Source organism: Lathyrus oleraceus, chromosome 1 (genome assembly GCF_024323335.1).
Source record: "Lathyrus oleraceus cultivar Zhongwan6 chromosome 1, CAAS_Psat_ZW6_1.0, whole genome shotgun sequence".
In the NCBI taxonomy this organism is placed as follows: domain Eukaryota; kingdom Viridiplantae; phylum Streptophyta; class Magnoliopsida; order Fabales; family Fabaceae; genus Lathyrus; species Lathyrus oleraceus.
This window is the reverse complement of record NC_066579.1, coordinates 278,816,531-278,834,105: the sequence shown is the minus strand read 5'-3', so window position 1 is coordinate 278,834,105 and position 17,575 is coordinate 278,816,531.

Here is a 17,575-nt window from a genome sequence, read left to right as displayed (position 1 = left end):
TCAATAAAGGACAGCTTTTGCAAACAATTTTGTGTTCTCTGTCTTTCAATTATTTTTACTTTTACAAAAACGGCAATGTTTCTTTTTCGTTTTTCTTTCCAAAAAACACCTCGTAAAACTAATCACCCGGATCTCACTACTAACGACACTCCTATGGCCAAGTATGACTTCGACAATCCTATCTATTAAGCCGAAGAAGGGGTTGAGGAAGATTGTGAATTACCCCTTATCAGGAGGTGATTGAGACCGTCAACATCGGTACCGCAGACGCAAAGAAAGAGATCAAGATCGGGGCAAGTCTACAGGCCGAGAGGAAAGACCGTTGATCATGTACTTGACTGTGTTAGAAAGGTCAATGGGTTGTGTGCTCGGTCAGCATGACGAGTCAGGTCGAAAAGAGCATGCAATATACTACCTTAGCAAAAGTTTACCGACTGTGAACAAAGATACTCATTGCTCGAGAAAACTTGCCGCGCTTTGGCATGGGCTGCTCACCGACTAAGACAGTATATGTTGACTCACACGACTCTATTGATATCAAAAATGGATCCAGTCAAGTATATTTTTGAAAAACCAGGACTTACCGGAAAGGTTACTAGGTGACAAATGATACTAACAGAGTATGACATCCAATACACTTCACAAAAAGCCATCAAGGGAAGTGTCTTGTCAGACTATCTTGCAGAGCAACCGATTGATGATTACCAACCTATGAGGTTTGACTTTCCTGATGAGGACATCATGTTTCTCAAATCGAAAGATTGAGAGGAACCACTCCCGGAGGAGGGGCCTGACCTTGAATCCAAATGGGTTATGATGTTTGATGGGGCGGTCCACGTAAATGGTCGCGGAGTTGGTGTAGTGTTGATCACACCAGAAGGGGGTTCATATGCCATTTGGTGCCAAAATAACTTTTCCCTGCACCAACAATGAAGCCGAATACAAAGCTTGTATCCTAAGACTTGAGGAAGTCGTCAATATACAGATTAAAACCCTGGATGTATACGGGGATTCAGCTTTGGTCATCAATCAAACCAACCAGAAATGATATACACCTCAGCCTCATTTGGCTCCTTACAGAGACTACACGAGAAGATGGTTGACTTTCTTTACGACGGTGAGGCTGTATTACATTCCTCATGAAGAAAACCAATTTGCTGATGCTTTGGCTACCTTGTCTTCGATGATTAAGGTTCTATGCTGGAACCACGTGCCCAGAATATACGTATCTCGGTCAGAGACGAATGAAGAAAGCATTTGGTCAAAAAGTGCACCCTCGGGAGTATCAAGTCGTTGAATTGGTACTCAAAAGATTTCTTCCTCCCAACACAGATCACAAGGGCAAATGGACACCGAACTATGAGGGTCCGTACGTGGTTAAAAGGATTTTCTATGGCGGAGCTTTGATGCTAACAACCATGGGTGGCGAAGAATTCCCGTCCCCTATTAACTCAGACGCAGTTAAAAAAAATATACTTCACATAAAATAGACCCGCTGGACGATAAAAAGAATAGTCCAGGCAAAAAAAGGGCATCCCGACGAACCAAAAAAAAAAGAATAAAGAGGTTCGGGCAAAAATTAGGGATATAAAAAAAAGAGTACACCCGGTGAGTCGAGAACCCAAAAGGGCGGCTCAGGCAAAAATGGGTATCCCGGTGGATTGAAAACCCGAAAAGGGGGCGATCCAGGCAAAAGTTAGGGAATAAGCGAATGACTGTGATCTGAGTTCATCAGTGTTATATCACCGTTTCATTCAATCCGGAAATCTTCGAAGGTTAAAGATCGACTAATCATCCACTTCAGAAAGCAAGATGAGCAGAGCGTCTTGAGGACATATGAGCCATAGCAGAGTCGAAACTCGGTAGGACCCCGTATCCCCATTGCCATTAGGATAGTTCTCTTTTTATAGCGATCACCTCTTTTCAGGGATCAGCTCCTGATACCCTCGCCTATTCCTGGCACAAATTTTCTCCCTAGTAAGAGTCGAATAATTCAGTTAAAGAGCCTCTTTATTTTTCATTTATCAGTTTGTTTGCAAAAATGTCCAAATTTTTGATAAAACATATTGCATATGAACATAATGGTGGCTTTTGCAGATGATTTGCACAGGAAAACATTTAAAATTGCTTTGAATGTGCTTAATCCCGGACGGTGAATTCAAACCGAGTAATTCCCCCAAGGCATACGTGTATTTTTGGTTGCAGGTCACAGGAACCGGATGCCAAGTCATGAATCCTCATCCCCAAGCGGTTGACAAAGTCTCTCCTCAGCAGAGCATGTTCCCCAGCAGAGTTGACAGTATCCAGACTATATATCCCCAGCGGAGTTAACAGTGTCAGACTGTATCTTCCTAGCAACAGCGGAGTGGTTGCATAACCAACAGATGAGAGGGTGGTGTTCCCAGTGTTCATCTCATTCCCCAGCAGATTATTTTTAACAGATTTCTTAATCCCCATCTTGAGGGCGATTAGCAAGTTCATATTCCCAGCAAAGGTCGTTTCCTACGACATTTCCCCAGGAAGTGTTTTCCCCACAAACTCTCCTCACAGAGCCTCGCCGAACAAAGTTTCCATAGTTGATACTCCCCCCGCAAGGTCAACTTTTCAAGCAGCCAATTTATTTTTGGTGGCTCATTGGTCCCGGCAGACGGATCATTCCCCACAGAGCATTCAAGGATTGATACAACAATCTGTTCCCTACCGGAGTTTGCTTCCCCAAGCTTATTTCTTTTTACACCATGTATAACATTTGCATTTGCATGCATATCATATCAAGCATACACATAAGCTGATAAACAGGTTCTTCCAAGCAGACTGAAGAATTACTTTACAACCAAGGTCATGAGATCCAGCCAGAGGATCAAGCGTGAGTGATCCAGCCTGAGGGTCGTTTTGAAGATTCAGCCTGAGAATCGTTTTCCAATGATCCAGCCTGAGGGTCATTTCGAAGATTCAGCCTGAGAATCGTTTTCCAGTGATCCAGCCTGAGGGTCATTTTGATGATTCAGCCTGAGAATCGTTTTCCAATGATCTGGCCCGAGGTTCATTTTGAAGATTCAGCCTGAGAATCGTGTTCCAGTGATCCAGCCTGAGGGTAAGTTCGAAGATTCATCCTGAGAATCGTGTTCCAGTGTTCCAACCTGAGGGTTATTTCGAAGATTCAGCTTGAGAATCGTGTTCCAGTAAGCCAGCCTAAGGCTCAATTTGAAGATTCCCCAGTGAAGTCGCCTACAAGCTTTATTTCCCCAGCAAGCCCAATTGAGGAGTCGTTATAACATGTTCTAGCCCGAAGAATATGTACGAAGCCCAAAAGTGGAATATTCTCGAAGCTGCATATCTAATATGAAGGTTGGGTGTAGATTTCAAAAGAGGGTCAACCAGCGCATGCCTCAGATGCGGGATCCTAATGATGGGAATTTATCATCAGAACAATCCAGATCTAGCCAGAAGATCGAAGTAGATTCAGCCAGAGAATCGAAACAAAGAAGATCTAGCCAGAAGATCGAAAATCGCAACAATTCAGATCTAGCCAGAAGATCGAAGTAGATTCAGCCAGAGAATCAAAGGAAATAGATTCAGCCAGAGAATCGAAACGAAGGAGATCTAGCCAGAAGATCGAAGAAGATCTAGCCAGAAGATCAAAATCGTATCCAGCCCGAGGATCAAAATTAATATCCAACCAGAGGACTAAATTGAGTATAGGTTCAGCCAGAGGATCGAAACTCCAGATTAAGCCAGAAGACTGATTCAGATCCAGCCAGAGGATCGGAAGAAAGATAAATAGCGCGGTGTATTTCCGCGTTTTTGTGGTGTTCTCGGAGCACAAATTTTCGGTCTGTCTTTGGTATTCAATCACAGCTCACCCCGTTTGTCTGATAAGCTATCCGCTTTCATCCTACTCGGGTTAGCTGATGATTGAATAGGGGCAGCTGTAACACCCCAAAATTTGCCCTCCTCATTCATGCATTCATTTAGCATTTCATATTGCATTTCATCATGTCAATCAGAATTAGATCCAAGAAAAAAAAACAAAAAAAACCAAAAAAAAACGAAAACAAAAAAAGAAAAAAAAAAACGAAATAAATAAATAAATAAATAAAAATAATAATAAATAAATAAATAAATAAAAATCTCAGACTTGGGTCTCTCTCATTTGACCCCACAAAGCCATGAAATTCAGTCTATAAATACCAAGGCTTCATTTGAGAAAAAGGAAGAGAAGCAAAATACTCTGAGGTTTCCTTGAAACAAAACCTTGGACAAAACCTGGAGAGGAACCTGACAGAGAACTCAGAGCAACCCCCATCTCACGCAAACCCTAACATTTCAACCGGTCTCTCCCATCAGGTTTGCCTCATTCTCATAATTTTATGCTCTTAATTTGGATCATCTGAATGTATGAGGTATGATGGATGAATTTCATTATGTTTTTGCCCACGGGTTTAATTATGCATGAATGGGTGAAACTTATGCCTTGAATGTTTAATCACATGATTTCTGAAATGTATGCCACAGGGTTTGAGGTTTCTGAAACCATACTGTTAGCCATGAAAAAAATGCTTATCGTGTTTCACTAACCCTTTTGTTGAGTTTTTGTGAGGGCTCACAGACTCTTGCAGAGATGGTTTGCATGGTTTTCCCACTTTATTTGTGGGATGCCCCCTGGAGGTTCATTCCGATTACCTGTACTGACTCACCTTTCTTTGATGGCATTAGCTTGGGAGATCCCTGGGTTTATCGTTCCTTTAATTGCTGTTACTTCGGATCTTTATCCGTGTGGTACTTTTACCTCTTTTCCGCATTTTATCGCTTTCTTAGCTGGAAGACCTCGATAGGAGGCATTTGTTTTCTTTTGTTTATTTACTTCTGAGCCCCTTGTTGGCACGTTTACTTTATACATGTTTGTTTTGTATGTGTTCGTATCCCCACAGGTAGCGCGGTTCCTTCGTCAAGGACTGCCTTTTTGCATGAGCATCCCAAACCCTAACCCTTCATTGATTTTTCTTCTCCTAAACACACGTTTACTCCTTCTACTACAGGTGAGTAAGTCTCCAAATGTCGAGCATCCGGTAGATTGCATAGTGACGTCGTTCGTCCAAAACCCAATCCATAACCCCGTAGTCAGCCGAACTACGGCTTGCTCTGATTCTCATTCCAGATGAGATACATAGGCATAAGACGCGATGTCTTAGCGAGCACACATCCCCCCAATCCGGGTCAGCCGAGCTACGAAGACTCTGATTCTCATATTCAGATGAGATACGTATGCAGTGGATGCGACATCCGCGCGAGTCATTTTCATTTAACCCTTTTTTTTGGTAAACAGCACAAGATAAACTCACACCCTTTAGACAAGAACTACAAAAGTGGATCCCGTAGAGTACTACGGATGCGTAGGGGTGCTAATACCTTCCCTTCGCATAAACAACTCCCGGACCGAAGATTTGGTTGCGAAGCCCTGTCTTGTCATTTCCTTTTTCAGGTTTACTTCGAGCGTTTCCTTTCCCTCCTTTGGGATGAATAACGCACGGTGGCGACTCTTCTGTCATTTTCTTTCGCCGGTTGTTTTTTCGCGCACTGTATTTTTCAGGTTGCTACAATAGGGATTTGAATTTTGAGGATCATGAATTGAGTTGCTTCGATTTGACCTCAAAGTAACTCAATATTGTTGCCTACATTGGTAGGACTTCAGTCAACCAAAAATCAAAGAGAATGTTGAAGAATTGAGAGAGACTCGAAGAGATAAAGTTTATGAAAAATCACCTTCGAGGGAGCTTGAATCTTGCTTAATCTTTCTTCCAATTGGTCTTGGCTTGACTTCAGAAGTTTGCAGGAAGTGAATTGGATCAAGGAAGGGCTTGGATTCTTTGAGTTTCAACTTCAAAATAGAAGCAAAATTGAAACTTGATTTTCAATTGAAAACCTTCAAGTTTATCCTCTAATGGTTAGGGGTATGGTTGCAGGATCAAAGCTTGGGCAAGGTGTCCATAATTTTGAGCAGAAGGGGTTGTATTTATAGGCAATCCAATTGATTTCCACACACTTCCATCAAAATGCCAAAAATAGTAATTCTCACTTGCATGGATGCATGGGCGTGTGATAGGCCCATAAAATGATGTCAAAAGGTCCAAAATTGATTATGAGCAATGCTGAAAGTGTGCCATGGAGTCATGCAATCGGAAATGAAAAGTGGTCATGAGATTCATCCAAATGGAACCTTGAAGAAAAGCAATGCACAAGTCATTTAATCCTTGGCCAACTGAGGTGATTTTGGACTATTTGGAAAGTTGAGATCAAGGGGAACAACTTTCATGTTGAACACTATTCCATTTGAAGCTTGGATCATGATGAATTTTGAGGTGGAAGTTTGGAGAATCAAACATAAATGAAAATTTTTTAACTACCAAGTCAAATGTTCACTTCGTCCATCTTGAATAACTTTTGTTATGGGCTTCCAATGGAAAACGTTCCTTCATAAAAGTTGTATCTCTTTCAAACCTCTTAAATTTGGTAACAAATTTGACCTCTTTTGGATTTGGTATGAAGGAGTTATGCATTTTAGAAGTTGAGAAAAAAATCTTGTTCAATGGTAATTGCCCAAAATGACCTATAATGTTTCCTCTTGGTACATGTCATTGCAAGTTGATTTTGAAGTTTCTAAAAATATAAAAGTTGGATAAGACATCATGAAACTTGGATGACCTTCATATCATAAAAATTGAGCAAGTTATGGTCCTTGGAAGTTAACCTTCTAACTAGGGTTCGGACCAAATGACCTATCATCTTTCACCATAAAAAATGACTTTCTAAGAAAAAATAGCTCTTGACATAAACATTAAAGTTGTTTGGAATGTCATAATGAGTAACGTTTCTCATGGAATCATTTTCATATGACAAAAATTGTAGGAGATAGGGTCTAGGGAACCCCAGTTTTGACCAGTTGACTTTCTCTGGTCAACCAACTTGCAAACTTGAAGTTCTCTTTATCTATTGGACTCATGGAGTATCATATATGCATAAGATGATTTATAATGAAGTATCCCTTGATATATTTGATCAAATGGTGAAGAAATTGTCTGAGGAAGTCACACAAGATACTCAGATGAATTAGGGCTTCCAAGGCGAACATGCTTCAAACTCTTGATGAATTCTTGATCAAAATGACAAATGAAGATCATGGGGACCCATATATGATGTATAGAATCAATGTGAACCATCTCTTGATTTCTCTCCTTGCATTGAGGGTTTCAAACCCTAGTTGTGAGCTCGATGAGGCATTGGTGAATGCACACACTACCTACAAAAGAAACAAAGCTATACATAGACATTTTTTTGGTTTTTTGGTTAGTAAATAATGAAAAATAGAGTATGATACAATCAAATATGCTTGGTGATATCTCCCAATGCAATCCCAATGAATGAGGGTGAGGAGGATGCCAAGGTGTGATCCCTAAAGCCAATGCATATGATGAGATAACATGAGGGATCTTAGGGTCAAAATTGGTGTCTTACAACTGCCCCTATTTAAGGACATTCTAACTGAGGATGTGAAGGTTAAAATCTTCATATCGACTTAGTAGAGTGGACTTAAATAACAACATAAAGAAATAAATTTTAGTCCCTAAGAGACCTCATGATGCATATGGTATGTATGTAAAAATAATCTTTGTGGGGAATAAATTACCACAAAGGAAAAGAATCAGGAGAGACTGACAATCCAACGAAGCATAATGCATTCCGTAAGGAGAACTCACTAGGGAGACAGAGACTCTAGGGGGAATAAAAAGCTACGCGTAGGCCAAGCTACGACTTAAAATCTGTTGGAGACACGAGGGGATTTCCATGCAAATAAATCAATGGAAGGACTCGGTCTGGGGATACGGGAAATCTGCAGGGGATAGGAATAGATCAGAACAAACCTGAAGTATTCAAACCAAACAGAGGATTGGCGATTCCAATAAGGAAATATGCTCTCAAACTCAACTTGAGAAGAATGAACTTTAACACAGGAGTACCAGAGATATACTATCTACTACCGGTTACTGGGCAGGAAGATAATACATTCTGACAAAGGGACATTCGTTACTGGTTAGGGTAAACATATCAAGGATGACTCGCTGGAAAAAAAGGTGTATTTATTACCTGTTACCGGGTAAGAATAACCTGTTGGTGTAAGCCCTAGAGGCCAATACTTTTGGTACTTGTATCGAATTCTTTATTAATAATAAAAGACTTTTTCTTTATTACGGTTGTTTATTCCTCAAGTGCAGCAAAGGAAGCTGTTTGGATCAAAAAGTTCATTAGTGAACTTGGTATAGTCCCTAGCATTGTGGATCCCATTGGTCTCTATTGTGATAACAATTGTGCTATCGCACAAGCTAAGGAGCCTAGATCTCACCAACGATCCAAACACATACTTAGGCATTATCATCTCATTCGAGAGATAATAGATAGAGGAGATGTGAAAATATGTAAAGTACCTACACTTGACAATATTGCTGACCCACTGACAAAGCCTCTTGCGCAGCAGAAGAATGATGGCCATACTAGATCAATGGGTATAAGGGGTATGCCTGATTGGCTCTAGTGCTAGTGGGAGATTGTTGGTGTAAGCCCTAGAGGCCAATACTTTTGGTACTTATATCGAATTATTTATTAATAATAAAAGGCTTTTTCTTTATTACAGTTGTTTAATAAAGTCCCTAGAATAGCTAGTCTGTTTAATGCATCAAGTGTGACTTGATCATGAGACCATATTAAACATAAGGACACTACTCTTAAATTATCCGTAGTCGAGCTTTAGTGTGAAGTGGGATAACATTAAAGCATTAAGACTATTATGTTTGTAGACTGATGATCACATCTCATGGACCATGGAAAAAGAGTTATCAAGTCTTAAACATAGGTATGAATATTAAGAGTAATATTTATACCGGATTGACCCGCTATGAGAATACTATATAGAAAGTTATGCAAAGTGTCATAAGTTATTCTCATGGTGATAATAGTGTATACCACTCTTCGACCTGAAACCACTATGGATCCTAGATGTAGAGTCGAGTGCTTTATTGTTGATCCAACGTTGTCCGTAACTGGATAACCATAAAGACAGTTGATGGGTACTCCACGAAGCATGCTGAGGGACATGAGTGTCCTAGATGGAATTTGCCCATCCTGCGTAACAGGATAAATGTCTATGGGCCCAATATTGAACTGGACAAGGATGACACGGTCTATACCTTGTGTTCAATATAGACATAAGGGCAAAGGGGTAATTATACACATAATTATTATCATAGGAGGTTTTGTCAGATCACATGACATTTTCATGACTTGGGTAGCAGTGATGTGTTGCTAGATACCGCTCACTATTTATTATGTTAAATGCGTGATTTAACATAATTGCCAACATCGCGAAAACCTACAGGGTCACACACAAAGGACGGATTGATGAGAAATAGAGTAACTAAGGGACACCGTAAAGTACGGTGCACTTAAGTGGAATACAAAATATGGTAAAGTACCAAATACTTAAGTGATTTTGGCATATTATGAGATATGGGCCCAAATACACTTAAGTGGGCTTTTTAGCTTGAAGCCCACACAAGTGGTTCTATAAATAGAACCCCTTGGGTAGAAGCATTGTCACTCACTCAGACTAACAATCAAGTGAAGACTTGGAATTTCGTTTCCTTCTCTCTCTCACTCAAAGCCTTCATTCGTATCAGCTAGCACTGAGATTGAAGGAATCTGTTCGTGTGGACTGAGTAGAGACGTTGTCATCGTTCAACGTTCGTGATCGCTCCGTGGATTTGTATCCAAGGTTTTGATCGTTACAAGAGATCTGCACCAAAGGTTTGAATCGCCACAAGAGGTAACGATTCTATCACTGATCATGCCAATTCGTACGGATCACTAAATGGAGAAATTTTTAAATTCCGCTGCGCCTTGGATGGCAATTCTCCTTCAGTGGTATCAGAGCTACTTACGAAACCATGAATCTGATAACTGTTTTTGTTTTGTAATAATATGATTAAAGACAGAATGAATCAAAGATTAAATTGAGATCGATCAAGTTATATATATATATATGATATATGTAATCCTGATGCAAAATACATTATATATGATATAGTGTTCTCGTTTCGTTCATTCAAACACTCAATGATTGTTTTCCTTTGAGCGATCAATGGTCGTTTGCTTCTTGATCCGACATTAGTATGGTGAAGAAATGACGTGTTGATCAATCATACTGAATTAACAATCGAGATGTGTTTGACGGTCTGAAATTAGTGCACCAGGGTTAGTGACGGCACAAGGGTTGTGTTGTCAGAGAGTTATGCGATTGGGTTATGACTGCACAAGAGTTGTGCTTTCTAAACACTTTTTGGAACAGTGTTAACCGGTTAATGCGTATGGTTAACCGGTTAACGCAATACGAAATAAAAAATTTTTGAGTTTTTCAAACAGTGTTAACCGGTTAACGCTTTTGGTTAACCGGTTAACGCAAGACGGAAAACAGTTTTCCAAGAGATTTTCAAACAGTTTTAGCCGGTTAACGCATTTGGTTAACCGGTTAACGCAAGGCAGAAAACAATTTTTTGAACAGATTTCAAACAGTGTTAACCGGTTAACGCATATGGTTAACCGGTTAACGCAAGGCAAAATTCACTAATTCAGTGCTTTAAAGTATCAAGTGTTGATGCGAAAAGCAACGTCGATTTTAAATTAATTGTTCATTAAAAATTTCGGCCAGGGGCGCTGCCCCTTCAACCGTCCGCTGACCGGGCAGTGGACCCCCGGCTAACTCTGCGTAGTGTGATCGGTCGTCAAAATTTAATTTGGTTTTAATTAATTAAAGGAATTAATATTAATAATAATAATAAAGTGTTTATTATTGTCTTGTGGTGATCGGTTATGGCCTTAGTTTTCCTTTATTTTCTTTTGGGTTTTAAAATACGACCTGCGTGTCGTGCCTCTCTCTTTATCTCCCAAATGTAACTTCTTTTCTCATCTCACTCCCTCGTATGTAAAACGAGTTTATTTTTGTAATGTAATGATATGAAGAAAGTAAAGAAGTCAGTGCCAAAGGAGGACAACCTTGAAGATCTTGCTTGGAGAAGCTTAGATCGTTGTAGGTTAGCTTAGGTTCTCTCATTGGCTTGGGAGAACAATTGCGCTAGGGGCCATAACTATTTCATTATGTATGTATGTATGTTGATGCATGTAAATGTATGTTGATGCATGTGAATGTATGTTGATGCATGTGAGAGGCGATTTATATGATAAATAAGCCGGTGAGATCAGAATAATTGTAATTCCCTCAAATTAAATATTAAGTTTATGATTTCCAAGTTTTAACACTCATCAAGACTAGTATCGGATAATGTAGGTTTCGCCTACGCGAGGTGCATGTTCTATATTAGTAAGGTGCAATGGGATAATTGTAATATCCAACTGTTAAAACAATGGGTCAAACTTAACTAAACAAATTATAATAAGATTATATATATATATATATATATGTTTAGAAGCAAGAGTTGGGAATGATCCATATGATGGATTGGAATAAGGAGTTATTCACCCAACTGAAATTTTCGAGAGTTGTATGAGATACAATTGGGAGGAGTTCCTACCTAAATAACCTAGTTTTGTGTAATCCGCCTACGCGGACTTAGAACGAAGTGAAATATGGATCTCGACCCACTAGAAAATCTTCCAACGGGATTTTCCGAATCAAATGATGAGGGTCATTTGTTTTGAATAAAATAGTGGGAGCATATTTAATTAAAGGCCTAATTAAATATGTCAATGATACTTATATTTTCATTAATCCTTGTGTAGATTACCATGACAACAAACACCTCTAACAACATCTTGCGATCAATCCTTGACAAGGAAAAATTGTCTGGGACAAATTTTCTTGATTGGTACCGAAACCTGAGGATTGTCCTCAAACATGATAAAGGGAAAGGCAAGGAAGTTGCCAAACCCAAACCCACTATTGCTGCTTTGAAGTCTAGTGGAAGCATAGAAAAAGAAGGCACCTGCTTCCATTGTGGTAAGACCGCACACTGGAAGAGGAACTGCCCAAAGTACCTGGAAGATAGGAAGAATGGAGTAGAGACTCCTACTTCAGGTATTTTTGTTATTGAAATTAATTTATCTACTTCTGCATCATGGGTATTAGATACTGGATGCGGTTCTCACATTTGTACAAATGTGCATGGACGAAAAAGGTGTAGAGATTTGGCAAAAGGTGAAGTCGACCTACGAGTTGGCAATGGAGCAAAGGTTGTTGCCTTAGCCGTAGGAACTTATGAATTGACTTTACCTAGTGGTTTAATAATTCAGTTAGAGAACTGTTATTATGTACCTGCAATTAGCAGGAATATTATTTCCGTTTCTTGTTTGGACAAGTTCCGTTTTTCATTCATAATAAAGAACAATTGTTGTTCAATTTATTTGAATGATATATTCTATGCTACTGCTCAAATGAACAATGGATTATATGTCCTTAATCTTGAAGTGCCAGTTTATAACATTAATACTAAAAGGATGAAACCCAATGAGTTAAATTCAACTTACCTTTGGCATTGTCGATTAGGCCACATGAATGAGAAACGCATTTCCAAACTCCATAAAGATGGACTATTGGACTCTTTTGATTATGAATCATATGAGACATGAAGATCTTGTTTAATTGGAAAGATGACAAAGTCTCCATTCACAGGAAAAGGTGAAAGAGCTAATGATATTTTGGCCCTCATACATACTGATGTATGTGGACCACTGAACATACCAGTCAGAGGAGGTTTTCAATACTTCATCACATTAATGATGATTTCAGTAGATATGGTTATGTGTATTTAATGAAACACAAATCAGAGTCCTTTGAAAAGTTCAAGGAATTCAAGAATGAAGTACAAACCAACCAGGTAAGAATATTAAAACTCTTCGATCAGATCGAGGAGGTGAGTATTTAAGCCTAGAGTTCGATGACCATCTAAAAGAGTGTGGGATCCTATCCCAACTTACTCCTCCTGGAACACCCCAATGGAATGGTGTATCTGAGAGAAGAAATTGAACCTTGTTAGACATGGTCCGATCCATGATGAGTCACGCCGATCTTCCAAACTCCTTTTGGGGACATGCGTTGTTGACAGCAGCTTACACACTTAACCGTGTTCCATCCAAAAAGGTTGAGAAGACACCATATGAGATTTGGAGTGGTGAGAAACCACATATGTCTTACATGAAGATTTGGGGTTGCGAAGTTTATGTGAAACGATAAATTTCAACTAAGCTTGAGCCCAAATCTGACAAATGCTTATTTGTGGGGTATCCTAAAGAAACAAGAGGGTATTACTTCTACAATCCTTCTGAGGGCAAAGTGTTTGTCGCTCGAACTGGAGTTTTCCTAGAAAATGATTTTATTTCCAAAGGAACCAGTGGGAGGAAAGTAGAGCTTGAAAAAATTCAAGAATCACAAAGCATCGATACACCTATGGAGGAATTAGAGCAGGAAACACAAGTGGTTGTGGAAAAGCAACCTGCTCAAGTAGAACAAGACCAGCGTAGGTCAAGCAGGATACGTCACCTACCTGGGAGATATGGATATCTCATAACAGATCAAGGTGATGTATTACTCATGGATCAAGATGAGCCTGTGACCTACCAAGAGGCCATAACTGGTCCCGAGTCTGAGAAGTGGCTAGAAGCCATGAAATCTGAAATGGATTCCATGTACACAAACCAAGTTTGGACCTTGGTAGAGCCTCCTGTAGGAGTTAATCCTATAGGATGCAAGTGGGTCTTCAAAAAGAAGACTGACATGGATGGTAAAGTACATACCTATAAGACAAGACTGGTTGCAAAATGATATAAACAAATTCATGGGGTTGACTATGATGAAACCTTTTCACCAGTTGCAACGCTTAAATTTGTTCGGATTTTACTTGCTATCGTTGCATATCATGATTATGAAATATGGCAGATGGATGTTAAAACTGCTTTCCTTAATGGGAATCTTCTTGAGGATGTGTACATGACACAGCCTGAAGGATTTGACATACCAGAAGAAGCCCAAAAGATATGTAAGCTACAAAGATCAATCTATGGATTGAAGCAAGCTTCCAGAAGCTGGAATCTTTGTTTTTATGAAACGGTAAAACAATATGGATTCATCAAGAACGAAGATGAGCCTTGTGTCTACAAGAAGGTTAGTGGGAGCATGATCGTGTTCCTGGTGTTATATGTAGATGACATATTACTCATTGGAAATGATGTCCCTACCCTGCAACAAGTAAAGTCTTGGTTGGGGAAATACTTTTTTATGAAGGACCTAGGTGAAGCAGCCTATATATTAGGAATCAGAATCTATAGAGATAGATCACGAAAACTGCTTGGCCTAAGTCAGAGTACATACATAGACAAAGTGCTGAGACGCTTTAATATGCATGATTCCAAGAAAGGATTCATACCTATGCAACATGGTTTGTGTCTATCAAAAACACAATCCCATTCAACTAAGGAAGAAAGAGAACGCATGAATAAGATTCTATATGCATCTGCAATAGGATCTATCATGTATGCCATGTTATGTACTCGACCAGATGTCTCGTATGCTTTAACTGCAACGAGTAGGTACCAATCTGATCCTGGTGATGCCCATTGGGTAGATGTTAAGAATATCCTTAAGTACTTGAGAAGGACTAAGGAATCATTCTTGATATATGGAGGTCAGGAAGAGTTGTTGTAATTGGTTACACCGTTGCTAGCTTCCAGACAGATAAGGATGACTTTAGATCGCAATTTGGTTATGTGTTTTGCTTGAACGGTGGCACTGTGAGCTGGAAAAGTTCAAAGCAAGATACAGTTGCTGATTCTACAACCGAGGTCGAGTATATTGCTGCCTCAAGTGCAGCAAAGGAAGCTGTTTGGATCAAAAAGTTCATTAGTGAACTTGGTATAGTCCCTAGCATTATGGATCCCATTGGTCTCTATTGTGATAACAATGGTGCTATCGCACAAGCTAAGGAGCCTAGATCTCACCAACAATCCAAACACATACTTAGGCATTATCATCTCATTCGAGAGATAATAGATAGAGGAGATATGAAAATATGTAAAGTACCTACACTTGACAATATTGCTGACCCACTGACAAAGCCTCTTGCGCAGCAGAAGAATGATGGCCATACTAGATCAATGGGCATAAGGGGTATGCCTGATTGGCTCAGGTGCTAGTGGGAGATTGTTGGTGTAATCCCTAGAGGCCAATACTTTTGGTACTTGTATCGAATTATTTATTAATAATAAAAGGCTTTTTCTTTATTACGGTTGTTTAATAAAGTCCCTAGAATAGCTAGTCTGTTTAATGCATCAAGTGTGACTTGATTATGAGACCACATTAAACATAAGGACACTATTCTTAAAGTATCCGTAGTCGAGCTTTAGTGTGAAGTGGGATAACATTAAAGCATTAAGACTATTATGTTTGTAGACTGATGATCACATCTCATGGATCATGGATAAAGAGTTATCAAGTCTTAAACATAGGTATAAATATTAAGAGTAATATTTATACCGGATTGACCCGCTATGAGAATACTATATAGAAAGTTATGCAAAGTGTCATAAGTTATTCTCATGGTGATAATAGTGTATACCACTCTTCGAATTGAAACCACTATGGATCCTAGATGTAGAGTCGAGTGCTTTATTGCTGATCCAACGTTGTTCGTAACTGGATAACCATAAAGACAGTTGATGGGTACTCCACGAAGCATGCTGAGGGACATGAGTGTCCTAGGTAGAATTTGCCCATCCTGCGTAACAGGATAATTGTCTATGGGCCCAATATTGAACTGGACAAGGATGACACGGTCTATACCTTGTGTTTAATATAGACATAAGGGCAAAGGGGTAATTATACACATAATTATTATCACAGGAGGTTTTGTCAGATCACATGACATTTTCATGACTTGGGTAGCAGTGATGTGTTGCTAGATACCGCTCACTGTTTATTATGTTAAATGCGTGATTTAATATAATTGCCAACATCGCAAAAACCTACAGGGTCACACACAAAGGACGGATTGATGAGAAATAGAGTAACTAAGGGACACCGTAAGGTACGGTGCACTTAAGTGGAATACGAAATATGGTAAGGTACCAAATACTTAAGTGATTTTGGCATATTATGAGATATGGGCCAAAATACACTTAAGTGGGCTTTTTAGCTTGAAGCCCACACAAGTGGTTCTATAAATAGAACCCCTTGGGTAGAAGCATTGTCACTCACTCAGACTAACACTCAAGTGAAGACTTGGAATTTCGTTTCCCTCTCTCTCTCACTCAAAGCCTTCATTCGTACCAGCTAGCACTGAGATTGAAGGAATTTGTTCGTGTGGACTGAGTAGAGACGTTGTCATCGTTCAACGTTCGTGATCGCTTCGTGGATTTGTATCCAAGGTTTTGATCGTTACAAGAGATCTGCACCAAAGGTTTGATTCGCCACAAGAGGTAACGATTCTATCACTGATCATGCCCATTCGTAAGGATCACTAAATGGAGAAATTTTTAAATTCCGCTGCGCCTTGGATGGCAATTCTCCTTCAGTGGTATCAGAGCCACTTACGAAACCATGAATCTGATAACTGTTTTTGTTTTGTAATAATATGATTAAAGACAGAATGAATCAAAGATTAAATTGAGATCAATCAAGTTATATATATATGATATATGTAATCCTGATGCAAAATACATTATATATGATATAGTGTTCTCGTTTCGTTCATTCAAACACTCAATGATTGTTTTCCTTTGAGCGATCAATGGTCGTTTGCTTCTTGATCCGTTATTAGTATGGTGAGTCAATGACGTGTTGATCAATCATACTGAATTAACAATCGAGATGTGTTTGACGGTCTGAAATTAGTGCATCAGGGTTAGTGACGGCACAAGGGTTGTGTTGTCAGAGAGTCATGCGATTGGGGTTATGACTGCACAAGAGTTGTGCTTTCTAAACACTTTTTGGAACAGTGTTAACCAGTTAACGCGTATGGTTAACCGGTTAACGGAATACGAAATAATTTTTTTTGAGTTTTTCAAACAGTGTTAACCGGGTTAACGCTTTTGGTTAACCGGTTAACGCAAGACGGAAAACAGTTTTCCAAGAGATTTTCAAACAGTGTTAACCGGTTAACGCATTTGGTTAACCGGTTAACGCAAGGCAGAAAACAATTTTTTGAATAGATTTCAAACAGTGTTAACCGGTTAACGCATATGGTTAACCGGTTAACGCAAGGCAAAATTCACTAATTCAGTGCTTTAAAGTATCAAGTGCTGATGCAAAAAGCGACGTCGATTTTAAATGAATTGTTCATTAAAAATTTCTGCCAGGGGCGCTGCCCCTTCAACCCCGCAAGGGGCGCTTACCCTTCAACCGTTCGCTGACCGGACGGCGGAGCACCCGTTCTCGCTGACCGGGCAGCGGACCCCCGGCTAACTCTGCGTAGTATGATCGGTCGTCCAAATTTTATTTGGTTTTAATTAATTAAAGGAAGTA